General features: G+C 45.1%; 1 protein-coding gene and 2 long non-coding RNA genes across 14 annotated transcripts in view; 2 read left to right on the forward strand and 1 right to left on the reverse strand.

The window, feature by feature from the left end:
• Window positions 1-1,152, reverse strand: part of ARHGEF5 (Rho guanine nucleotide exchange factor 5) — a 33,321-nt gene extending 32,169 nt beyond the window's left edge. For 2 of the 4 annotated variants that reach the window (XM_077178444.1, XM_077178438.1), the window contains exon 1: window positions 1,023-1,143. The gene's annotated coding sequence lies outside the window, so the exon portion shown is untranslated. Of the gene's footprint in view, window positions 1-1,022 lie in introns of all 4 variants that reach the window. The other 2 variants (XM_077178442.1, XM_077178445.1) reach the window with 2 other exon arrangements.
• Window positions 29-24,883, forward strand: LOC143694102 (uncharacterized). 9 transcript variants are annotated; one of them, XR_013182321.1, is made up of 7 exons: window positions 29-1,117; window positions 13,175-13,254; window positions 14,436-14,534; window positions 15,484-15,575; window positions 19,379-19,497; window positions 21,858-23,874; window positions 24,622-24,883. It is a non-coding gene; the product is annotated as an uncharacterized LOC143694102 (long non-coding RNA). The 9 variants fall into 9 exon arrangements; XR_013182318.1 differs by having other exon boundaries at window positions 21,858-24,883; XR_013182322.1 differs by having other exon boundaries at window positions 23,690-24,883.
• On the forward strand, window positions 1,124-5,450 carry LOC143694103 (uncharacterized). The gene is made up of 2 exons (XR_013182327.1): window positions 1,124-1,348; window positions 2,480-5,450. It is a non-coding gene; the product is annotated as an uncharacterized LOC143694103 (long non-coding RNA).
• Window positions 24,884-25,160: the final 277 nt, after the last annotated feature.

Raw genomic sequence — 25,160 nt, forward strand, 5'->3', positions numbered from 1 at the left:
GATGAGCTGAGCTCAGATCTCTGACCCCATAACTCCTACCAGGTTTGACGCAGTCTTAGCCAATATCTGGGAATAAACGAAGCATCAAGCAACGATAAACATGGGTGCTGGGAGGATGATGGGCCAGGTGAGAGCCGTGGGACCTCCGAATCCCTCCCCCGGCAGGTTGGTTGGGGCGCTGGGGTTGCCATCGGAGCTGCTGCGGTGGCCGGGGCTGCAGGAAGGAGGCAGGAAGCGAGCAGCAGGCAAAGATCTCGCCTTTCGTTCCTCTGCCTTCCCTCCGTGACAGGCCATAAGAGTCACGAGGCAAGGAGGAAAACAAGGAGGTGTCCAGAGTTCAAGCACAGCACCCCCGCGACTCCCGGGCCGCAGCTCCGGGCGGAAGCTGAAAACCCGGCGAACACCGTGGGATCTCGCTCCTGCGTGGGAGGCACCATTTCTGCGGGAAGAGGCTCCTGCTGCTGCTTGGCAGCCGAGCCTGGGATCGGGCCTGCGCTCCGGGCCCTCCCTGCTGCCAGCAGCGGGCGGGGGAACGGGGGGCGGCGGGCGGGACGGGCGTTGCCGTCGGGGCGCAGAGCCCCCGCCAAGCACGCGGCCCTGGGCTGGGCGGGTAGGAGCCTCCTTCGCCGTCCCCTCGGGGAGCTCCCGCGGCGCCCAGGACGCCGAGGGGCTCCGCGCCCCGATGGCGCCCGCACCGCGCACCCGCACCGGGCCCGCCGCGGGAGGAGCGACGCTCGCCTTCCCCGGAGATCCCTCCTCCCGTCCCCCTCGGGTCCTAAAATGGTGGGTCGGCCGACCTCCCTCCCCTTCCTTCTCCCCCTGCTCCCGTCCCGTCCCCCCACCCGCCCCGCGCTCCCGGAGCCCGCCTGTCGCCCCCGCCCCAGTCCCGCGGGGCAGCCGCCCTTCCGTCCGTCCTGGCCCAGGCTCCGCAGGGATCCGGCGCCAGGCCCGCGCCTCTCCCGGGAATGCGGCAGCGGCGATCCCGGGAACACGCCAACGCCGCCCCCGGCGGCCGCCCTTACCTGCGCTGGGCTCACATCGTGGGGCCGGGGCCAGCGGCGACCGCCCTCGGCCCCCCTCGGCCGCCGCCTCGCCGCCGCCCTGCGCGGGGCCGCAGGTATGTCATGAGTGCCGAGCGCGGCTCCAGGTGAGCCGGGCACACCTACAGGAAGGCAGGCGGGCCGCCCTGATTGGCGTGCGGGACCGGCGGCCGCGCTCCGACGGCACCGCGGCGGGGCAGGGCAGGGCAGGGCAGGGCAGAGTGGCTGAGGGGCTGCGGCGGACACGGCGGCTCTGGCCCCGCTCCTGGCTCCGGCCGGCCACAGGCCCTGACACGTCCGAGCGGAAGGTATTTTCCTTTTTTTTTTTTTTTTTTTTTTCTTTCTTTTAATTCAGTAGTGAGTATATGGGTGCAGGTCCTAGAGGGAAAGCCATACGACGAGCGGCTGAAGTCGCTCGGCTTGTTCAGCCTGGAGGAGACTGAGGTCAGAGCTCACAGCAATTCTGCAGCTTCCTCGCAAGTAGGAGGGGCTGGCCCTCAACTCTGCTCTGTCTGACCAGCGACAGGACTCAGGGAACGGCTGGAGCTGTGTCAGGGGAGGGTTAGGGTGGATTTTGGGAAATGTTCTTCACCCAGAAGGTGGTTGGGAACTGAACATGCTCCCCCAGGTAGTGGTCACAGAACCCAGCCTGACAGAGCTCCAGGAGCGTTTGGACAACGCTCTTGGGCACAGGGTGGGATTGCTGCGGTGTCCTGTGCAGGGCCAGGAGTTGGGCTGGATGATCCTTGTGGGTCCTTTGCAGTTCCAGACCTTCTGGGATTCTGCAATAACTCTGTCCCTCTCAGGTTTGGAAACAGCACTTGTTTGCTTTGCCTCTGGAGTGCAGCTGATCCACCAGCCCAGCCTAAGACTCGGAGATGCTTTTTAATTTTTAAACTTCCTTCATTATCTGAGTCTCTTGTTTTCCCACTTCTTAACTTCACATGTGTGAGCCCTTTGTGTTTCCTCCCAGCAGGCAGCTGAGGGTTCAAGGAAAAATGTTGGGTTGTCCTAGGCTTTATTAGGATTACACAATCCCAGGCAGGATCACATCCAAGATCATAAAATAAATGAAAATTAATGAAACACCTGAATTCAGAAGAAATTGACCAGGCCATGGGTAGAAAAAGTCTGTAGGCTGCATTAAGAAGCTGAGTCCACAGCTACAATTCCTGGGCTTTATGTCTCTTGTAGGTACACAGGTGCTTAAAGGGATACAGGATTTATGTGAGGGTACACTTTGCCATGGTGTATTATATAGGTCTTTGCTTACCAAAATCACAAAATGTGCAAAGAATTATCTTAAACAGGTGGCTGAGGAAGGCATTACCTATATTATATATTTTGTCTCTTAAGTTGATATCCAGAGTTGTCTCTTTGCTAAGTCTGCTTTTTTTCTCCTGATCATTTCCTGAGGCTTACAGGTGTGTTTCCTCCAGGATGTGCTCTGAAGATTTCAGCAAAAGAGAAAGAGGGAGCTTGCTCAACCACCAGAGCAACCCTGCAGCCCACACCTAGGCAGTCCTGAACCCTCCCTTGCCTGCAAGACCCATGTGGAGTCTCCCAGGCAGGAAAACTCCACTCAGAAGTGGAAGCACACTGAGAACTCTCCCCAGCCAGCCACAGAATCATCCTCGTGCCTGCTGCTGCCTTCTGATTCAATTACTCCTTTCATTCGTTTGTGTGGGTGCCTTTTTTCAGCAGAGTGGATCAGCTCCTGCAGCTGAGATTCCCATTCCACATCACTGCATTTAAAGTCAGATGCAAGGAAAGGGATGCTTCAAATTTCCAGGAGCTGACTCTGGATCATGTCTCTCTTAGTTTCTTGTCAGACTTTTGGGAGATTATATAAATAGCTTGTCACTATAGGACATGAAACAACATGACACGCACGCACCGCTGCTCTCAAGGTGAAAAAAAAAGAAAAAAAGGGAAGTTTATTTTCTGACTCTAACATTTATAGATCTCTAAAAGTGACAGTGAATTGGAGGGTGAAAGTGCCACCTCTCCAATGACACTGGACAAACCAACAGTCCATTAAATTTCTCTTCTTCCATAAAAGAATGTAAAACAATAAGCTATTTACAGAAAGCGTGTGAGAAAGTTTGTTACAAGAATGTAAACATCAGAAGGTTTAGAAAATCTAAAAAAATCAGGGCCACAATAGCTAGTGCATCTTCTCACTGCATTTTCTAAGTTCCTAGCAGCTGGCAGCAGGTTGGAGTTGGTCATCCTGACTGGAAAACTGCTCCTCTTCTATCCAGAAAAGGGCAACTTATTGTCTGACGTGGGCTTAACTTCTCCCCCTGTCCTTGGCACCTCCAGCAGCTGCAGAGGCAGTTTTCTGTTTGATTTTGAGAATCATGTCTTGAGATACCTTGCTTTCTCTGCCTGCTGCACAGAGTTTGAGTGCCTGAACACATCTGGAACCCAGCAGAGTGTGAGCAGGGGAGGGCTTGTACCATTGCTGTGAGTATCCCATGTGGATTGGGCTGCACAATCTCTTAGCCCCCCCAAACTCTGGCCTGCAGCAGCTGAGTATGCCCCTTTCCCTTCAAGGACATACCTCCTTGGTGTGTATACATATACATGTATCTCTGGTGTGTCCCTTCCCTGCAAAGAGGCCCAGCAGCATCAAGAGCAGGGCCCTGTACCCTGAAGTGCTCCTGCTTCCTGCAATGCCTTGTGCTATGTCGGGCTGAAGGGCAGTTGGGATATTAACCTCCCACTCTGACATCCTCCTTGTAAACATCCTGTCCTACTCAAGTCCTGTGCTGTCACATCCTTTCTGCTCTGCCCAGACACTATTCTGGGTTTAGTTCTACGTGCAGAGCACACAGCTGGGCATGCCAAAATCCAGGCAAGCAGCAGGAGAGAACAGTAACTTGGTTCAGCTGCTGACATATTCTTAAAACTAAAATCATCTGCTTGAACCCTCCTTGGAAAGCCAGTTTGCTTCCCTAGGCGTGTTCAGCAGCTGTACCTTACTCCAAGCAGATGCAAACCTGTGCATATGGCATGAAGAACCTTGGTAATAATGGAAGGGAGCAGAACAGAGAGCTTGGAAACTGCAGCACAGTAAGTTTACACAAGCAGCAAGTAAAACACCCATCCCCTGTGAGTCAGTCCTGGCCGTTTCCTTCATTTCCTCCAAGGTTCGCTGTGAACATCCAGCGGTAGTGGCCCTTCTGAAATCCAGTCATCTCCTTTCCTGCCTCTTGTTTACAGTCTCCAGTACTGCATTTTCACTGCAGCGGGCTGAGAGAAGTGCAGACTCTCCCCTGGCCTCAGCTCAGCTTTGGTACCGGAGAGCTCTTACTGCTTTTGTGGGTGCCAGCACCTTCTTGAGCTACAGCAGGTGCTGAAGTAAGAGAGGAAAAAGTGTCACAGTTGCACAATAGGTTTGGTTTTTTTTTTTAATCTTGAACACAGCTGTATCATTGACAGAGGTTCTTTATCCCTACAGCCATACCTTTGGATTCAGTCTGGTAGGGTAGAAAGAATGCAATGGGGTATTAGGTTGTTCTAAGTGTGCAAACCATCCCTCAGAAATATGGGTTGGATCTTCCCTGCTTCAGATTGAGGTGTATCTCATGCTCTGATTTCCCCACATGACAGCAGCTAGGGAGGAGGACTATTTTTAGCTTTTGTTTCTTGGTTTGTTTACAGGAAGTTCTTCATTTGTGGGAGTGAGCTTGGGTCTGTCTTAGTCTGAGAATCCACTTCAGTGCCAGTTGTGGATGCAGTTACAAGGGTGAACTGCTGCTGTTGTCTGGGAGAGGCATCATTTATCCCAAGTGTTCAAAAAACTATGGGCTTCACACAGACAAATACTGATTTCTGGGATGTTTCCTGAAATTTGTTCAAGGAGATGTCCAGGCAGCTGCAACAGAAAAGTTTAGGAAAATACAGAACTGGGAAATTCTTTTGGGTAATATGGATAGAAATGCTTTTCTGTGTGAAACTAGTTATAAATCTACATTGCTGCCATAACCTGAGTTAATGACAAAACTCAAAACCCATATTGTCAAAGAACGTGAACATCCCAAGACAAAAACAGACCTAAATGGGCTTCCCCCATTTCCTTCTCAAGTGCCCTCTCCTGGGAATTCCAAATAGCCTGCAGCCAACAAGTGACCTAGATATGATGCTGTGTCTGTTCTTAGGGAGTAAAACCAGGAGCAAAATAATCCACCAAAATTATATATCTTTATAATCATTACTCAACTTCATCCAGGTTTGGTTTGTTGCTTTGGTTTTTTTTTTTTCCATACAAAAAGCAGCAAGAATTGTTTGTACAAATGGATACCTGCATATGAAGCATGAAGGGATAGTTTTTTGTCATGATGAATTATGTACCAATTACAGTGAGGGTGTACATTGGATGGATTAAATGTGAATGGCCTGTTTCATGTGTTGTACAAATTTTTTCCAAAGTAATTGCAGTGCCTGGCCTGATGTGCATGTCAGGCCATTGTCCCATACAGCTAAATTTCCCTTTTTTAATAGGGTCTGCCAGGAAAATTTAAACAAATGGACAAGGCTGCAGACTGACTTGAGACAAAGGCTACTCTTAGGGGCATGAGAGTAAGGGATGGTCTGGAGAGTCCCTGCCTGTCAGCCATGAAAGGTGGTAAAAGGATGTTTTTATTTGCACATATCCTGTAGCCTGACATTGTCCAACAGTTCACTTGATTATAAGCTCCTGCCTGTTCTGAAAGGGATGAGGTGGTTCTGAACTTGTTGATGTCAGTCTGGGGGAGGCTGATGTGCTTTCCCAGTTCAGTTTACAGCTGCAGTCCAGACTGATATCAAAGAAAATGACTGCTCATGCCACAGCTTCAGAACAGTGTGGGCTGCACACATGCAAATGTTGGTTTTGTTGACCTTCACTGATTTGGATGGAATTGAGGGTAGGAATGGCCAGTCTCAAACAGCAAAAGCAGTCAAGATCACCTCAGATGTTACTTCAGTTTTCCCAAGGATGTAAAAAACGTCAGCTGGGCAGAAAGGAAGACAAAGTACTACTCAAAGCATAGCTACAAACTGAAGAAAGAAATTCCCACAATGTATCTCCTGCTCAAGATTTCACATGAACAACTGCAGCAAAACATGACTTAAAACTTCACATCTATTTGCTTGTATGCTATTTTTCAAAAGACAGAAGGGAATAGCTTAAAAGTTAGTCCAATTCCATTAAAGTCCTTTTATTTGGGATTAATAAAATATGGATTCCTTTCACAAGCAAGAAGCTCTTTTGAATAAATATTGGGGAAAAAAAGGAGCTATGCTAAAGGGGTTATAGTCTCTGGAGCAGTTACCAGCCTTTAATGATACATACTGTGGTTAAAGCACCCTGTTTCCTGCTCACCAGTAGCATTTGGCAACTCAGTGATGGAATTCTCAGTGGGAGAGTAGTAAGCTCTTACATTTTTAGGAGGATTTCCCTCAGCCAAACTTGCAAAAATTGCATTTGATATATGTAATGCAGTATAACATCACATTCTGGCTTCTTAAGCCCTATTCCCTCCCACCTGATTAATATACGGAGATTTATATGGAAGTGTCCGTGTAGGTAAATAACACAGACTTGAATTTAAAGCGGTTTTTTTTGAAAATATATAGTGCAGGGAAAGGGTGGTTTATGAGCAAGAACATTAATGAGGGTATTTTTGGTACTTTACACTGAAGGTCATTTACTGAACAGAATTACTGCAGTAATTTCTGGCCTGGAGTCCACATATATCAGGAGGTCCATGGGCTACCTGAGGAGGACTCACAAAAGATACCCAGGAAACACAAGGCAATACCTGTAAACAAGGATCCAAAAAAAATAAAAGCAGGTTGAAAAACCTCAGTGCTTCATACTATTAAGATGCCTCCAAAAGGGCAAAAAGACATTATGGAGAAAAAAAATGTGTCCTGAGGGAATGAGTAGTCAGACAAAGAGGAAGATAAGAAAGCTTTTAGTGGGCTTTGCCTTTTCTCCATCATCCAAAGTTTTAATTTTTGGTTATCCAGGATCACAACATTGATATATCCACACACAAATTTTGGAAAACCTTAATGAGAACTGGTTATGCAAACATTTCCAAACAGGTGTTCTTTTACAGCAGCCAATATAGGCAATTCCAAGCTCAGTTATAATTTCAAGGAAATTTTTGGGCTTATCCTTTTTGTGCCCTGAGATGCTCCATGCAAAGGATACCCCAAGTAGCCTGTTCCTGGCAGGTGCCTTTCCCAGACTGAAATCCCCAGTTGCAGCTCCCAGAGAGCCTTTGGGAGGCAGTTCTTGGTTTCTTGCAGTGCATTCCATTTCTGTGTTGTGGGATTCTGAACTCTGCAAAAAGCTGGATTTTTTTCCTGAATCCTTCTGTGATTCTTCTGTTGCAGCTAAATCCCTTTGCAAATCTGAAGCAGAGGCCTCATGCTGCAGTAAATTGTTGCCCAGCCCATGGTACTTCACACACCCCTGTGCAGGTAATTGCTGGACTGGGGTCTTAGCCTTACCTGCACCTCACACACTGATGTTTCCCTTCCTTCCTTAGCAGTGAGAAAAAGCCTAAAGAGAGAGGATCCAGGAAATTGAGCATTGTCTGCTTTTCCCCTTAGAGAAGTCCTGGAGAACATTACTGGGACTCTTAAAATACTTCTACTCCATTTGGAAATGCTAAAGCCAAGAACTTCATCAGAGTCTTCCTCTGTACTATTATATATGGGTGTTGATGGCAATAACTTCAGTTGGGCTGGGGCAGGGGTGGGGGGGAGGTGACACTCAAGGGCTTCTGTAGAAATTATTCTGAACAAACCAATCCACTCACTACCACAACATCTAGAACACTTCATTGTGGTTTTCTGTTTCTTTCACATTCAGGTAGGCCACTCACCCTGTGGTCATTTCTTCAGGCTTTTCTGCTCCAGGTATGAATCTAGAAATAAATTACTGTAAAGGAAAGGTGGAATTTGGACAAAGTCACACCACTACAGGTACTCTTATTCTAGTCCAGACATGCTGAAATAGTTGGGACCTCTACAAAACTGAGCATGGAGAGCAGAAATGAAAGCAGCATGCTGCCTTCAAGGGGCTTGCCAAATATTCCTCTGGTTTCAGCTGAAAGGAAGATGTGGCTGTGTTGGAGCTGCACATGTGCAGGCCTTTCCCCATGCAGGCAGCTGCAGCGCCTGAGTGAGTGCAGCCAGGTGGGAGGATGACACTCAGCAGCTTTGCCCCATGCTCAGAACAGCTGCCTCTGCCCCAACCCCATCCTGCCCATCCCCCTGCACTCAGAAACCACAGTGCCAGGAAGTCACTTCTTCCTAGCTGAGGTCCTCATATAATGTCCATTTAAGTGTTGTTGCTTGTGGTGTAGGTCAGTAGTAATGACTCAGGCCAGCCCTTCACTTTCCTTCCTCTTGTTGGCTAGACACAAAATCCAGCCCACAAATTAATCGGTCCCATTTGCCAATAAAGAGGACCCCTTGTTCATTAAAAAATCGCACACAGAAGTCCTTAGTTTGTATTAAGGTCGTCTTCAGTAACTGTGAAATCAAGTCCTTAAAAGTTCAGAAATCTCAAATTCTCCTTGCATTCCAGATTTGTGTTTGGGATTTTTTGTTCTGGTTGTCTTGGTGGACAGAATTACACATAGTAGTGTAGCTTTTTAACAGGATGAACACAGTAATTCTTCATCATCTTAGTTTTTGCAGAGGAGGATAAACAAAGCTGAAATGTGCTTCCCTCTCTGTTCAGTGTCTTTGTACAAGTCCTGGAGGTGGAGATCTCCAAGCCTGTAGTGTAGTGCCCCCTCATGGGAAGCTGTTCCTGATGCTGATTCCTGGCTGCATCCAGGTGAAAGAACGTGAGCCCAAACACCATTCTGTTTGCTGTGCCTGCTCTTCTATGTTGGTTGTCACACCAGCAGGTTTAGAGAGCAACTTCCCTTTTTGTCCCTAAGGTAGTTTTTGCTTTGGTCATTGGATTACTGTTAAGGCTTTCTGTCAGAATGTTCAAGAAATGTCCACCATTTTATTGTAGTTTCAACTTTTTTTAAAAAATAAAATCTCTGGGATTTTAGCCAGACATGGTGGCTTTCCTGGAGGTCCTAAACTTACATAACATGAGTCCTGTCATTAGATAACCAATCTCATAATAGAAAAATGAGCACATATTCCTGAATCACCTCCATGATGCTGGCCTGTTGTATACTGAGAGAGGATTCCCTGTGCCCCTCACACCCCTCAGTTCTCAAAAAAGCAACCTTTCCATAGGAGGGGTTATAATGATGGATGTGAGTTTGCACAGAAATACAGTCATGTACAGGGTGGGGAAGCATTGTTTGTTTGGAGTTCTGATGCTGTTGTTGGAAGGGCGGACTGAAGCAGGATTGTTTCCTGTGAGCAAAGGCACATTTTTAATGAATTGAACTTTTGTCCTTAAAACACAAAAAGGGCGGTTTTTGTGATTCACACTGTGTGATATTTTCAGTTTTCTTTGCATTTACTTAAGAACAGCACAAGAATAATCCTACGAATAAAACATAAAAGCAGAATGACCCTATAAAAAGAGTGGGGTTTCTGCCTCAGCAAAAAACTTGCTGCATTACTGTGGAGGTTCAGGGGATAAAGTGGCTGTGGTAGAGGCCACATTCTTGTCCTGTGGTCAACATGCATTGTCACAGACTCTTCTGACATTTTCACACCTCCTGAGACACATGAGTTGAAGTCCCCAAGGAATCAGAGAATGAAGAAACAAAGACCAAAAGATTGTTTAAAAGGTACCTAGTCACAACCATAAGTAGATGGTTAATCTTCCATTCCTAGGACCTCCCCCTCCCTTGTTAGTGATTCTCAGAAAAACCATGAGGCCCATCATCTTAGTAGGGTGTTCACATCCAACCCCTGCTACCCCTGTGTCCTGGAGCATTTTCACATTGTTCTCTGTGATTTGGGGGTTGTGCCTCATACACCCTGCAGGAGTCCCCACAGTGGCTTGAATATCTGTGCCTTTATCCCACCTCTGGTGCTGGAATGCTTTCCTGGCAGGTCTCACAGTGAGCACATTTCATTCAGGAGCTGGTTTCCTGCTGAGGTGCTGTCACTGATGCTGAGTAAGGATGGGATGAATCCTGGGCCCAGGTCTTCTCACTGGAGCAAACAGGTCAAGCTTTTCTCCGGGGTCAACCAGCTGATTCTGAGTCAGGTCAGAATTCCCATCAAAACCCTTTCCAAATATATGCCCTATGGGAATCTGCCTAGATTGTTTCTGCCTAGCTTAGATACCCATTCATCAACTCAAAAAACCCCTAATTCTATGTCCTTTAGGTACTCCTTTACAATGGAGTCCTAGTGGCCTTAATTACTCCTGATGGACTGGGAAGGTCAGAATGCCTCTCTGTCTTGGGAGTATTCTCTGCAGTGGATCCCAAAAGAACCATATAGTCTAGGTTTTCTTCCAGTGCCTGAGGTATCTTATGGCCCTATATCATCAAATGGTGGAGAGATGACTCTGTGATCCTGATGTGACACTGGCCCAGCCCACAGACATTTCAACAGGAGTAAAAGTGCTCCACAGAATATAAAATGGCTGCTGCTTCTCTACATGGGAGCAGAATATAACAGAGGAGAAAGGCTGATTGCAGGAAGGAGGTGCCATGGGACAGAAATAGCACTAAAAGGTCTTGGCAGCATTTACCTGCTCAACGACTGCAGATTTCTTTGAGAGGAAAGATCAAAGTTTTCTATCCAAATAATGTTTTGAATTTGAATGCCTGCATTGAAATCAGGATTTGTAAATCTACAGTGGCTTTGTTATCCAAATGCAAAACTTTTTACTCATCACCCATGTGTTTAATGATCCATGTGACATGCATGGGTGGTTTTTAGTTTATTTTTAAAAAGGGTAGATGGATTTTTGCTTTCCAAAGGCCAGCTTGGGGAATAGCTCAGCAGTCCATCCTCTACTGAGAGAGCATGGTGATGTCTGGTTAACTTCTGGTGCAGGGGGTTTCACAACCTCCCATTTAATATTTTCCAGCTCTGGCTTATGCAGAGAAAGTTTTTGCAACATCTGCTCTCGTTCTTTTCTCCTGTCTTCTTTTCTTTCCTGGAAATTAAATTGGTTAGATCTTACCTCTGTCCTTCCAGCAGTGCAATCACTGTCTCCCTTAACAGTAACCTCTCGTGTACTGCAACTGCACTGTCATGTCTTGCCCTATTTCCAGCCTTCTCCTCTAGACTCAATAAACCCAGTTCCCTGCTTTCTTCCAAGAGGTAGTTTTTGCAAACCTCTTATCGCTGCAGATGTGTTCCCACACCCAGCCTGCACCAGACTGGCTGTTAGCTGTTCCCTGTCCTGTGCCAGTGGTGGCTTCTTGCTTCTCCCTGGCCGTGTTGTGCTCCACCCCCTTCCCTGTTCCCAGTGGCTTCCTGCAGTGGGGTTGGCCAGGATTCCTGAGTGGGTGTAGGGGGCCCTGGTGGGCCAGGTGCTGGGAGCAGGTGCCAGGCCCCCAGGCCCTGTCAAGCACAGGAACCAGTATGTGCAGCTCACTCCTTGTGCATCCCAGTCCTGCCAGGAAACCAGAGTCCCTGTGGGGCTTCAGGGCTTTGTTCTCAATTCCCAGATTTGGGAATGTCATCAGCTCTCTCCTCATGGGCTCCCAGATCACAGCATCAGAGAATGGTTTGGGTTGGAAGGGGCATTAAAGGCTCATCTCATTCCAACCTCCTGTCATGGGCAGGGACACCTTCCACTAGCCCAGGTTGCTCAGAGCCCCATCTAACCTAGCTTTGAACAGTTCCAGAGATGGGGCAGCCACAGCTTCTGTGCCTTCTGCCCTCACCACCCTCACAGTAAAGAATTTCTTTCTCATACTTAATCTAAACCTAGCCTCTGTCAGTGTGAAGCCATTCCCAGTCATCCTGTCATTCCTGGCCCTTGTCAATTGTCTCCATCTTGTCTCCTGTGCATATTGAAAGGCCACATAAGGTCTCCCTGGAGCCTTCTCCAGGCTGAACAACCCCAACTATTTAGGTCTGTCCTCATAGGAGAAGTTAATTAATTTCTGACTGATTTTTGGTAATCTGCTTTAGATACTCTCCTAGGGGAAGGAGGTTCCCATCTTCTAAGGAGTGTGAGCATTTCAGCAGCCTCCTGAGGAGGAAGGGCTGCCAAAGAACAGGTGTAAAATATCTCCTTCATTTTAGGAGCACCAGCTTCCAGGATCAGTTGGAGTTATGTAGCCTCCTTGTATCAGCTATTTAGTGAAATCATTATCTTATATATCTATATATATCTATATCTATATCTATATCTATATCTATATCTATATCTATATCTATATCTATATTTATATCTATATATCTATATCTATATCTATCTATCTATATCTATATCTATATCTATATATCTATATATATATATATAATGTAATCCTTCCAGTCTAAAGAGCACAAACTGCCTGGACAAGATACCACTTAAATTACTTAAGAGCATGGACAAGGCAGGTTCTCCCTGCTGATCCTCCCATGGGGATGCCAGTAAGAATTCTCTGCTGCACCTAGCCACTGATCCCTGGCTATAGGAGCATTGATCCCTGTTTAGAGGAACATTGATTCCTGGATATAGGAACCTCCTCATCTCTGATTCCTTTACATGCTTGTATTTGATTAAAATAAGACAGTTGGTTCCTAATGGGCAGCTGACAGTGGGATAAAAAAAGCTGTATTTCCTTCAAAAACTAGAGGAAAAAACCATCCCCAAGCCTGTCAAAACTACACCATGAAATTCATCCCCAAATCTGAAAATATGTATTAAAATCAAAGAGATCTGAACTATCTTTGATTTTGAAACTTCTTGGGAGAAATGGACACTATTAGGTGGTGATTCATCTGACCTGTTTCAGGTGTCTACCTTAGGAATAGGTGAATCATGCCCTAGAAAGGCTGCTCCAGTATTTGACAAAGGGGCTTTCCTTATTTTGTTTGATGATCTATTCTCAATTTGTTTAATTATAATATTTTACCATTTTTTTAATACTCAGTTAATCTTTGCTCAGGACGAGGATGGGCTGATAATATATCTTTCTCTGAGAACTGTGGTTTCAAAAATCAGCAGTTTCACTCCTGTGATTTTGCAGTTTGTCTTCTGGAAGGGATGTGTGGAATAGAAACAGTGAAGTCGTAAGACCAGAGAAGACAGAAGCCCAGAGGGGAAAAGGTGAGCAAGTCAGAATCTGAACCAACACAGTCAGGAAATACAGATTGTGTGGTTTGTCTAAAAAGCTTGTTGGTTCAGTTAGAGGAAAATGGAATTTGTATATGTATAGCTGTAGTTTTGCTAACTGTATATGAAAAAGGCAGATTAATTTATTGCACACACTATCCAATGTCATTATATTAGATATTATACAATACCAGGATAAGCAGCTTTACAGAAAAGGGCCTGTGTGTGGAAAGTGGTAGAATAAATAATTTTTTTTCTTACATCCAGTGATCCAGCTTTTTAAAGTTGCTGAGACAACTCTAACCCTTCAATATAGCTAAGAAATACCTGCAGATGGGACGTCACTTAAGGGACGTTCCTCTAATGTAAAGATTAACTCAGTGGGATGTAGACTTGAGCTCTAATTAATGTTCCTGTGGTTGTCTCCCAACCGTAGGCCAGGTTTAAAGATTCTTCATCACAGATAATTTATTCTCTCTGTTGTATTTGCTTTCCCCTTCCTCTGAGCCTTTGTCAAGAGCAACTAATGAGCTCCAGTCAGTGTCCTTTTTCATGTATAGGCTGTTATGAAACTTGTATTTTAAAATAGAAATGTGTTCATAAACTTTATGTATCAGAAGGGTGATAGACTGAGGGATAAAAGTAATTTCATTGGGCAGAAGTTAATTTACAGTAGATGAACATGCTGTTATTCAAAGTAAACAGCATCCAAGCTTTCATGGAATGGCATTTGTCTTCAGTAAATATTTTATGTAATACATGCAAGTTATTCATGGAATAGAATTCATTTTTCATAGAAGTTTTATGTAATGCTGGCCACTTGGGACTCCCAGGAATTAAAGATTTGATAAAAACATGGTCTCTCATCTTATTTTCCATGATTTTGATCTCAGAGCTACAAAAGTCGTTGTAATGTGAGGGATTCTGTTTTTTTTAAATTCCAAGCCCCCTGAACATTTCCAGTCAACTGCTGTACATCAAGGTGTATTAATAAACCTTTGTTTTCCTTTGTGACTTCTCACAGATCACTTGGTATTTGTCTTAATGCCCTTCTCCAAAAAGTCAGCAGCTTGTACGTTGGGAATTTGCGATGTGTCTGTGATGACTTCAGTTTTGGGAGGTATGGGATGCTATTTTAAAGCATAACATAAATGGGGGCGCTTTCTCTGTTGCAGGTACTCATGACGAATTCCCCTGCAAGTCCCTCAGACATTAATCCTTGGGAAAATTAGTGTCAGGAGCCTGGTTATGGAGCCATGGGGCCATTTATGGAGGTGGGTATGGGCTGCTGCAAACTTCAGCCAGGAGGAGCAGGAGATACTTTGCCTACTGAGTCATGACACTAAATGTGCTTTTTACAATTATTAATACTGAAATTCAGTGGAAGAATGAATCAGGTCATTGGTATTTAGTCTGAACCAGAGTTGTGAAACTTCAGGTGACTGTGCAGGAGGGAGGTTGCCATGATGGATGTGCATCATCCATGGAAAACACGTCCTTGGGCTTACACCTTTCCTTGTATTTCTTCTTGCTTATGTAAAAAACCTGTAGGTATATTACCGGAAAGATTAAAAGGCTTTTAAAAATTTCCTAAATGGAATTGCTGCTTGTCATCCCTGGATGCAATTCTGAGATAAAAAAGGTGCCAGTATTTGCACAGCTTTGTAGAAATTCCTAGGATAACCCCAAAATAAGCGGTGGTTTTGTCCACATTTTCAGAGTGCTGCTGCAGTCATGATCATCATAAAGAAAGGAAAACACACAAATGAACCATGCAAAGTAAGATGGTTTGTGGTTGGACTTAATGACCTTAAAGGTGCTTTCCAACGTAAAAGATTCTGAGTAGTTTTGTTCGACCTCATTGCAGCCTTCCAGCATCTGAAGGGAGCCTATGGAGAACATGGAGGGAGACTATTTAAAAGGGCCTGGAGTGACAGGACAAGGGGAAATGGCTTCACATTGACAGAGAGGAGTTTAGGTTGGATATTAGGAAGAAATTCTTCCCTGTGAAGGTTGTGAGGCCCTGGCACAGGTTGCCCAGAGAAGCTGTGGCTGCCGCATCCCTGGAACTGTTCAAGGCCAGGTTAGATGGGGCTCTGAGCAACCTGGGCTAGTGGAAGGTGTCCTGTCCATGGCAGGGAGGTTGGAACCAGATGACTTTTAAAGGTTCCTTCCAACCTAAACCATTCTATTCTGTGAATCCTTTCTGTACTTCTGCCTTAGGATGGAAGAAAGTCTTCATGGAACAACATCCCCACCATTCCCTGCCCACAACAGCAGTTGGTCAGGCACCAAGGAGCATGTCATATGCCTCAGTAAGTGATTTTAACTGACTAAGTAAATTTTTTTGCTTCTGAATAAATCGCTAAATTTTTAATTATACTTTCCATCTTTGTGTCAGAATCACTGTCCATTAGTAGTGGCCAGTATTTAGTATGTGTCTCAGGCATGGTTTTTGACCACTATAAACACATTTTGCACACTTCTGGGTAGCTGCTTATGGCTGGTGTCCTGGCAAATTTTGGTCTCTGCAGGACTTGACCTTTAAATGTACAGGCTGGCTAAACTACAACAGGCAAGGAAGCTGTGAGGAACCCTGGCTGCGTTGCCTGCCAGCAGACTTGTTCAGGCTCCCTGCATTCAGCTTGCCTTGATTCATGCAGAAAGGGGCAGCTGTATCAGGCAAAGGGCCATTTCCTTTCTGTGGCACAGAGTTGGGAAGTTCCCTAGGCTTTGTTTCTTACATAAGCAGACAGGGAGCTGTAGAGAAGTTTAAATAACTGCTGCCAGGCATTAGAACAATCATTCATGATTGTGGTTTCCCACTTGGTATCAGTGATGATTAAACTCAGCTAAGCCTCTCCTCTGCTTCCCTCAAACATTTTCCTTCTGTAACACTGACATAGCTGTTTGTGTGTCCATATAGTGAAGTGGATCAGGAACTGATCCAGCCAAAAATAACCAAGGGTAGACTGGGAAACCATTACTTTTCAGCCAATGAAATTTCAATCTGCATCCCTCTGCAGCTGCACACAGAGCTGCACTGACACCACAAGCAGAGCTCAGGAGGAAGTGACCACAAGTACACACAGAAGAGGAGATGAGGCTTTTGGAAGAAAAGAAGGTGGAACCAGAGCTCCAATGGGATGAGCAGAGTAGTACAAACCTGGCAGCTCCACTCCTCAGAGGTACTTAGTAAGAGATGCGCACAGATCCCAGCTGTGTGACGTCCACTTGGAAAAGATGCCTAAATCAAACCTCTTCTGAGGATACTCCTAGTGTGCAAAAAAGGGCACATTTCTGTTTAATGCCTTTGTTCTGCTTTCTCTTAACTCCCTGCTGCTCCCCCCAGGCTCCTGTTTGATGGCATAGATTGTATGGTGGCATTACCAACTTGAAGAATCCTGAGATGTTCGTTACCACCCACCCAAGACTGCAATTTTCCCTTACTTGTGCCAGCCTTGCTGTTTGTGGAGCTGTGCTGAACACTGGATCAGCAAGCAATCCAAATTAAAAATAACCCAGTGGCGTGGCTGGCGATGGCAAGAGCTTTAGCCATCCAGGATAATCTCCAGTCACAAATCAGCAAGAGCTGCTTGCCATTTCAGATGTCATGAAAGCCTAGCCTCAGAGATACCTATTTAATACAAGGAATATGAACCTTTCAGCCAGTGAAGGAGCCTGGGGAATGAGGAGGCAGGAATCTTTTGCCCATGTTCATAAGGGACACAAGAGCAAACCTCACGGTGCCCAGATGGCAGCACAGAACATCTTCACACAGGCTTTTCTTTAGCAGTCCTTCCTTCACATGATGCTTTTCGAACAAAAGTTAGTGGCAGTGTGTGCCATTCCACTGATGGATGTTCTTTATTCTGTGGGTTAGGGAGAAAGCTACGTGGATTTTTAAGGGTACTGCAAATATGGGCGCTGTGCCATCACCAAGAAAGGGAATAAAAGAGCCTTCTTCACAGACAGCTTCATGGTACAGAGTGAAGTAACAATTTGTGGATGCATTCCAGAAGAGGATGTATTCCTCTTCTCTGCTCTAGAGAAACAATGCCGCTGCTGTGATGCACAAGCACTAATATTCACGATCACACCAGCAGTGACATTACTGTCACCTAATGACAGACTTGGAGGAAGCATCTGTAATTAGTAATTTTCTCTTATATTCCAAGCCATGTCTCATTTCCTTCTGGCATCTCTCTTCAGTTCATGGTTCATGCCTCCTGGGTTGAGTATTTTTAAGTACCAGTCATTTATTTCCTTTTCCTTTCCCTCCTGCTTCCAGCTTGGCACTTCACCTCTGCTCCCCCCAGGAATATTCCTGCTGGGAGGTGACTGACTTGAGCACTGATGGCGAAGGTGGTGAATTCAGAGACTCAGAGCCTGAGGAGTTTCAGGATCTTCTCAGGTTACATTTCTAGAGAAAGGAATTAACTTTCTCTCCACATGCATTCATGGCTATGGTCAAAACAAGGTGAAAGATGGAGGAGAAACCTACAATCACATTGGCAGCTGCATCCCAAATTAGCCAAAGGAAAGGCTAATTTTTTTTTCAAGTGCCTGAAGCTTAGGGCAAGATGTGGCTGCCCTGAGGCAAACCCTGAGTGCTTTCACAGCAACACCTGTCCTCAGGACAGCCCTGACAGGTAACATCAAGGCTGACCATGCCAGGGAACTTGGATTCAAGGGTCCAGACCAAATACCATAATGTTTTAACCATCTTCTTTCACTCTCTAAAAATATGAGGAGCTGTGTTCACTGATCTTAATTCTTCCTTCTCTAGACACAGGAAAAATGTTCTGTTTCAACCCCTTGATCCCTGCATTCCATTGCTGCTTCCCTTTTCCCAATAATTGTTAAAATACTTTTTTTTTTCAGTAAAGCATCTTGTGGTTTCTGTTTCACCCTACGTTCACATAAAGGCTTGATCATATGTCCAAAGAATTGAGAAGATGCCTGAAATCCCTCTAATGTGTACTATATGTAAACTCTGTTTTTCCTGTTTTGTTTGGTATTTCTGCCTGAAGGCATCAGGAGAAATCTGTTAAAGAACTCAGGCAAGACAAGAAAGCAATTGAACAGCAAAGAGGCACCTTCTTACGCACAACAGCCAGGTGCAAAGCTGTGGGAAGAAACTTCCCAGTCCTTGTACTGGAAAAGATCTGCTAAGGCTGGGAAAAGGGACATGGAAGGATACATACAGGCCTGTCAAAAGCTCTGCCATCTGTAAAAGCAGGGGCACGTTCTGTGTGCTTAGAGGTGCTCTGGGGAAAGCAGGACAAGGCAGCCTTTTTGTGAGGGGAGACACTGACAGAACAGGGACGGACACAGAGAAGTTTCCTTCTGCGGTTCTGTGCTTGAAGATGGGAAAGTAGAAACATGTCAGCCACTCAACTCAGGCAGGCAGAGTTCAGCAGCATTGTGGGGAAGGTCAGCTGGAGGGAGAGACAGAGCAGAAAATGTCACAAGGCAACACATCAACAGCAGGGCAACTGTAAGAGCTCTGGAAAGCAAAAAGAAGCAAGTCCAGGTATGAGGGATCAATGGGGGATCTGGAAAGTTGTGACCCTTCTTCCATGCAGCTGTTATCACCCCCAAATTACATTTTCCCATCAGCTTCAGGAAGTCCATCCCTCCTCCAGTCTTCCTAGTTGTTCATCTGCTCTCCTTTCCCCTCATGTGATGGCCTGGTTCAACCATTCACCACTGCAATGGCAAAATGTTTCAGGGCACCTTGACTTTGGGTCTGTTGCCTCTTCTGGCCTCCCTTTGCTAAATCTTCTGAAATTTCCTTTAGTTCCTTTTTTTTTTCCAGAGATGGGGGCTCCTGGTGTGTCTCTGGCTATTCAAACCAGTGTTGCTGAAGGAAAGCACTTCATACCAGAGCCTGAAGAAAAAGTCTCCTGTGCATGCAGGGACACTTTTGTTTGATATATCTCAAAAACTGTTTTAGAGAATAGGCATAAAATACTTCTAAATATTTACTGGACACACAAACCCACACCTCTTGTCCAAGATCAAAAGAAATCTGTTTTTCCAGTCACAATGAAGCAAAAAATGTGTAAAAAGCTGTATTTCAGTCATCACTATTACATGTATTTTTTTTTCCTAGCAGCGGACTGGAAAACTGGATCCCATAGAACCCAAGTGGCACTGAGGTTCTTCTACCAGCAAGATGGTGTGTCGCTGCAGAGAAAAAAAAGATAAACCACTTTCCCTTATAAAGGAAAGGTGAGCACTGAGTGCCCTCCTCTGGCTTTTCAGATTTTTTCAGAAATGTGAGAAAATTAAGACCAATTCCAAGAATGTCCCTCAACTCCAGATTCTTGGGCTGAGAAACTGATGGGAAACTCACTCTGGGGAGAAAGAAAAATAAAGCAAGCAAGCAAGAAAGAAAGAAAAGGGAGGGAAGGGAATGATAAAAAGAAGGGAAGGGAGAGAGAGAGGGAGAGAGTCGGGATAACAACACCAGGGTGACAGATTTTATTTCAGAGACGTCATTCATCCATTTGTCTCTCTCAGGTATTTCTCAAGTGCCACAGTCCCACTGCAAGATCTGAGCACTCTTAGCACAACAGAAATTTGCAGTATTCTACATCCCACAGCTGGCAGGAGCATTTGGGCACCAGCTGGTGACCACAGGTCTGGCATGGAGTGTGCTAGGGATGCTCTGCTGGAATCAGAGTAGCTAATTGGCTTTTTCCAGTAGCCTCCCACTGGTCCAGAGGGAGGACCTGGCTGGTAGTGAGCTGGCTGCCAGTGAGGTGACTGCTGTCAAAGTGAACCTTCTAGTTCTTTCCTTGTTGCACATCCCCAATATGTTCTGAATTTGTCTTGTGAGTTTATGCTGCCCACAAAGGGATGAAGTCCCAGGAAGAATAAGAACATACCCTCTAAGTTCTGCAGCAGCAAGGGTCTCAGATTCTCCTCTCAAGCTACATAGCCACAGAAAGTAAAGTGCAAACAGGCCAGGGGAAATTAATTATTTCAGCCAAGTGACACTGAAGGGGCAAAACTAACAGTGGCTGTGGAAAGGAACTCCAGTTATGTGCTTAGACTGGTGAGCAATCCCATCCTAGCTGCTAGGGAACAGCTGTGAACCCTAAGGCCACTTTCATCTGGCATAGTTCAAAATAAATGAATAAAGATCTTAGAAATAAATCCATGTCAGTCCTTTTAATTTATAGAGCATTGCTAAGTATACACAGTGCTTCACAAAGCATGGGGAAAGGAAAAGAAATGCCCTGAGGGTTGATGTGAAGGGGCAGACACCTATCACGAGGAAGGGTGAGGAAACACCTGCACCTTGGCCATGTGGCAAATGGCATCTGATTCTGGTACCAGGGAAAGAGGATGGTGGGGCTTTGGGATGCAGAACTACCCCCTGCAACCTCCTGCACAATTCCAGTCCATGCTGGGACTGAAAAGCATAGAGTGAGCTAAGGCCATCACCATGTCCAGCTGTCTGGAATCCAGGCGATCTGGTGAGGTTACACCCTTGTACCCCCACCTTGTACCTTAGACCTGGACCAGGAGCTGCACCTTGGCTCACCCCCAGACCACACCCAGGGATGCTGCCAGCACCCTTGCCCCTCTGGTGTCACATAAGGAAAAGTTGTGATAGAAGCCCTTCCTGAAGTGGCAGCATCTGAAAGGTTTCTTCCCCAGTGGGTGAGGGCAGAGCTGTCACTCAAGCAGGTCTCACCTTTGGGTTGCTGCTGCCCTGCAGCATCCCTGTTCCTCTGAATCCTTTCTGGGACCAAGTCTCCTGCAGAACGGACATATTCCTGTCACAGCTTGGAGGAGAAGCTGCCCTCATGAGAAAGTCCCCACAGAGCTCCCCAGCCCATCTTGCTGGAGACCAGGCTTTCCTTAAACACCTCCAGTTGACTACACCTCCTCCCTGGGCAGCCTGTTCTAGTGCCTCATCACCCTTTCAGTGAAGAAATCCTTCCTGATGTCCAACCTGAACCTCCCCTGGTGCAGCTTGAGGCCATTTCCTCTAGTTTTGTCCTTTGTTACCCAGGAGCAGAGTCCAACCTCCACCCATCTGCTCCCTCCTGTTAGAGCCTGAGCAGAGCCAGAAGGCCCCTCTGAGCCTCCTTTTCTCCAGGCTGAGCTCCCCCAGCTCCCTCAGCCACTCTTCATCAGATTTGTGCTCCAGACCCTTCCCCATCTCGGTTCCCTTCCCTGGACATGCTCCAGCCCCTCAATGTCTATCTCACAGTGAAGGGCTCAGGACTGGACACAGGATTTGAGGTGTGATTTCACCAGTGCCCAGTACAGGGCTGTCCTGCAGCCCCTCCTCTGCTATGCAGCCTTCAGAAGCTCCTTTGCACTGCCACATTTTTCTGTTGTCTCACCTGACACTCCCTGGCATCTCTTTATATCACAACTGTCTCTGATTGGGCCCTCACAATTCTTTATTCCACCTCCAGAAAAAAGAGAAGGCTCTGGAGAGACCTTACTGGAGTCTTTCAATATAAATAGTTTCCACCTTTCATGTAGGCTCCCTTCAGGTATAGCACAGGGTAAATCTTACCTGACTTTTCAGAATTTGCCAATGTTTTAAGAACCCTCTGTCTTTTCAGGTGGGGCATTTTGGACTTATCCCATGGCTTCGGTGGGTTTTATTCTGCCAGCTAGCCCTGACAAGACTGCAACGGATGTCTGCCTGCATTTGAGTGCAATGCAGTTTCCTTGGTGGCAGATTTGGAGTATATAAAATCAGTCCTTTCAACCTGTTTTGCAATGGAACCAAATTTTTTCTACATGGGCTTAAGATGAAATTGTTACTCTTTCAATCCTCTGACAACATTTAAATGGCTTCCATTTAAAATGGGTAATCTCTGCTTTCAAGTATAATTAGTCTCTAAACCCAAGTTATCTTCTATCTGCTGTTCTTATTCAATTTCTGCTAAATCAAACTTTATTGACTAGACTTGTTGGGGAAGGGCTATTTTTGACTTTGTTTGAAGTAACTAATTAAGTGCTATTGATTTAAAGCACCTGTGTGTGGATTTAATTCCTGTGTCTGCTGTATGATGCAAAATATCCACAGTATTTATTAAGGTTTCAATAGAATTTGGAGGGGTACCAGCATTAAATAACATGGGGCTTTCAGAGGGAGGGTGGGCAGAGAGGATGCCTATGATAGTTTGATTTCTTGCTTTCAAACATGCCAAGGAACTTCTTGGGTTTAGTTCTTTCTTCAAACCCAGCAGCTAAGCTGTGACTACTGTACAAGTTTTCCTGGATGACAAATATAGGGCGAATATTTTGAGTTTCTTTGGGTTTGTGCAGCGTTCCCTGGTTTTTGCTCCTGTGGGCATCCCAGCAGCACCACTGGAGGTTTTGTTGTGCTGATACTCACCATTGCTTTTGAAGTCTTTTCCTGAGTCTGTGCTTCCCATGATAGATTCTCCATTCCTGTAAGTGTAGTCTACCATCACAGAAAATTAAATCCTCTTGCCTCTGAAAAATTCACTTCATTATCCTTCCTTGAAAAACAAGAAAATCCTCAAAACCAGGGAGCCTGCCAAAATGCATCTACAATGTACTACCCAAATCAAAATGCATGGAGTAAAAATAAACTTGGTAAATTAAGCTTTAATCCCAGTCTTAGACCCCTTTGATGCTTTTCTAATTGTTTGTTCATCCCAATTTTTCAGGAAGCATTCATTTCAATAGCCATACTATGTGTAACCATGCTTTGTGTAATTCCTTCATTTCCTTGGGAATATGGTGGGCTCTCTTTTTTCCTGGAGATTTTGGAAAGCTGAAATTTGGGCCATATTCAATGACAAAAAGGCAAAACCATGCAATAAATCATGCTAGAGTTCATTCTCTATGAAAGTGCTTCCCATTTGAGGGAATTGCATTAATGCTGCTCTAGACTGAAAATTGTTTGTGATAGGAAAGACCATTGCACTTTGTATTTGTACAATATTTAAGTGCAGCTGCCTCTGCCCAGTTCAAGGTCCCTAAGAAGCTGCTGTTGTATAAATAAAACACAGTTGTAGATCCCCACCTGCTGGGTTTTTCACATATTGCTGCTAAAATTAGACTGAACTACTGAATTTGAGAGGAAAAAGTTTGGCCATAACTCCTGCTTGTTAAGGAAAGAAAGAACTGTATATAATATGCAAGCTGATGAATTTGTTATCCTCTGGTGACCATGCCATTGAGATCTTGGGCACATTCCCAATAGCTCTGCTGAGATGTAAAAGCAACCACTTTGGCCTGGGTTGGAAGGGACCTCAAAGATCATCTCAATCCTGCCATAGGATCCTCATCAAGGAAGACAAGCTGCAACACAGCCGTGTCTCTGTTCTCTGTTTAAGCTCTGTGTAAGTGAAGGGCAAATGTGCAGCTCCTTCCCTTGCTGGTGTTTCAAGTTTTATGATTCGGCTCAATTTTTCAGAGAGATTAACAAGAGAAGACAATGATGAATTAGAACCAAGGCTGCCTAAAGAAACAGCAACGTATCCAGTCTCTGAGTTGGAATCCCTGCACAACTAACTTGACAAAGTGCTTGTTACACAAGGACCTGTTTATTAAAACTGAATGAGGATTTGAAAGATGAAGCACCTCAAATTACCACAAAAGGTACCCCATATACAGATACTGAATTTTTTAAACTGAGAAGGGAATATAGCTGGGAATATGCTGAGTTTATCTGGAACTGAGTGTTGCATTACCATCCGTAGTGCACTATCCTCCACAGAGGAGGCATGAGCTAAGATGAACTAAGTGATCAAGCTGGAGAATTATTTCAGTCTATGCAACCAAGAGCCTGGTTTAATGGATTAGAACCTGGATCACGGGTTACTACCCTGCTAAAGCCTTTAGGGCTTACAGGCCAGAGAAAATGGTTAGCATGAGTTGGAATTGCAATTGTCACTAGAGTTATATTTTTAAATATTGGCATTAGCCTAGATAAGTGCATCATCACATGCTTATTTATCCTTGGCATTTTCTACTTTTCTATTTTCTCCCTTCCTTTTCTCCTTCATGAAGAAAAAATATAGGTGAATAATTGCTTTGGACCCCAACATTTAATCTCATTTGTGTTTGAATCTCACTTTGCATGTGTTGAGAACCTAACTCCTTTCAACAGCTGTGGATTCAGGCAAAACTTTGCTTTTTCCCAGTAGAGTACCAGAAAATCCCAAAACTGATGCAGAGTGGAGGTGTCTTCCCCATCACCACTAATGACTGATCATTTTCAGCCCTAAAAATTCTGCACTGAAGACCTTTGTAACTTTTAGAATCTAACTAATTAATGTCTTATATGCAACCACATCACAAAAACCACAATGTAACTTAGCTGAAATAATTATCCTTGTTTTACAGGATTAAGAAATCAGGATCCAATCCAGATTAACAAGGCTAAAAACCTTTAAGGACTGCTAGGCCACCAGCCACATCAATCTTTAAATTTATGGATCCACGTTAAAACCTCCTAAATGTCATCCAGGATTAATATTTCACACTGGCTGTCTCTTTTTCCAGAGTTATCTTGCCATAATAAATTGTGTGATTAAGGTGTAATATGGGGTTATATGTTCTTTTTAAATTATTCTAGCTGTTGACCTCCACACAGCTAACAGCTTCAGAAACTTCCACTCACAACAGAAACACCTCAATTACCTGCCTGAGTGCATAATTTCTTCAGATGCACTTTAATTGGCAAATTTTTTCAAAATTCTCTCCTGCTATCAGCTTAGTAACAACTTCATGAGTTATTTTATTTTTCTCTGATGAGAAGAAAATGCTTCTGAAGACTGACAGGTTAAAAGCAAAATTGGGCAAATTAGTGCCAGTTTTACAGATCTGGAATTCCAGCTGCTTCTTAAAAAAATACCTTCAATTTCCTGTATTTTCAGATCATT

Source organism: Agelaius phoeniceus, chromosome 5 (genome assembly GCF_051311805.1).
Source record: "Agelaius phoeniceus isolate bAgePho1 chromosome 5, bAgePho1.hap1, whole genome shotgun sequence".
NCBI classification, from domain to species: Eukaryota; Metazoa; Chordata; class Aves; order Passeriformes; family Icteridae; genus Agelaius; species Agelaius phoeniceus.